This window comes from Propithecus coquereli, unplaced genomic scaffold, assembly GCF_000956105.1.
Source record: "Propithecus coquereli isolate 6110/MARCELLA unplaced genomic scaffold, Pcoq_1.0 Scaffold155, whole genome shotgun sequence".
NCBI classification, from domain to species: domain Eukaryota; kingdom Metazoa; phylum Chordata; class Mammalia; order Primates; family Indriidae; genus Propithecus; species Propithecus coquereli.
This window is the reverse complement of record NW_012139969.1, coordinates 245,702-246,882: the sequence shown is the minus strand read 5'-3', so window position 1 is coordinate 246,882 and position 1,181 is coordinate 245,702. Positions and strand designations below refer to the sequence as shown.

At 41.4% G+C, this 1,181-nt stretch overlaps 1 protein-coding gene across 2 annotated transcripts in view; it reads right to left on the bottom strand.

Annotated features, from left to right (window-relative positions):
• The window catches only part of SNUPN (snurportin 1), a 39,988-nt gene that overhangs the window by 14,834 nt on the left and 23,973 nt on the right, over nt 1–1,181 (bottom strand). The window lies entirely within an intron of this gene.

The following is a 1,181-nucleotide window of genomic DNA, read 5'->3' as shown; positions in this document are numbered from 1 at the left end:
AAAAAAAAAAAAGGCAAAGGATTTGAATAGACATTTCTCCAAAGAAGATATACGAATGGCCAATAAGCACATGAAAAAATGCTCAACATCATTAATCACTAGAGAAATGCAAATTAAAACCATGAGATACCACTTCACACTCTCTAGTATGGCTATACTTAAAAGAATGGACAATAACAAGTGTCAGCAAAGATATGGAGAAATTGGAACCCTCAGATATCACTGGTGGGAAAGTAAAAGAGTGAAGTCACTTTGGAAAACAATCTAGCAGTCCCTCAAAAGGTTAAACATACAGTTATCATATGACACAGAAATTCCACTTCTAGGTATATACCCAAGAGAAACAAAAACATATGTTGACACAAAGACTTGCACATATGAGCCCAGGCACAGTGGTATGTGCCTATAGTCCCCGCTATTAAGGAGGCTGAGGCAGGAGGATCTCCTGAGCCTAGGAATTCGAGACCAGCCTGAGCAACATAGCAAGACCCCATCTCAAAAAAACAAAACCAAAGCAAAAACAAATAAAAAGAAAATTTGTACATAAGTGTTCACAGCAGCACTATTCATAATAGTCAAAAAAGTGGAAGCAACTCAAATAGCCACCAACTGAAGAAGGGATAAACAAAACGTAACATATCCACACAGTGGAACATTACTTGGCAATAAAAGGAGGGAAGTACTGACATTATACATGCTACAATATGGATGAACCTTGAAAATCTTATGCCAAGTGAAAGAAACCAGTCACAAAAAGCTACATGTTATATGATTCCATTTATGTAAAATGCCCAGAATAGGCAAATCCATAGACACAGAAAGTATATTAGTGGTTGCCAGGGGCTGAGAAAAAGAGGGAATGCAGAGTGACTGCTAATGAGTATGGAGTTTCTTTTTGGGGTGATGAAAATGTTCTACAATTAAATAGTGGTGGTTGGGCTGGGCGTGGTGGCTCAGGCCTATGATCCTAGAACTCTGGGAGGCCGAGGTGGAAGGATCACTTGAGGTCAGGAGTTCAAGACCAGCCTCAGCAACAGTGAGACGCTGTCTCTACTAAAAACAGAAAAAATTAGCCGGGCATGGTGGCGCGTACCTGTAGTCCCAGCTACTCAGGAGGCTGAGGCAGGAGGATCGCTTGAGCCCAGGAGTTTGAGGTTGCTGTGAGCTAGGCTGACGCCACG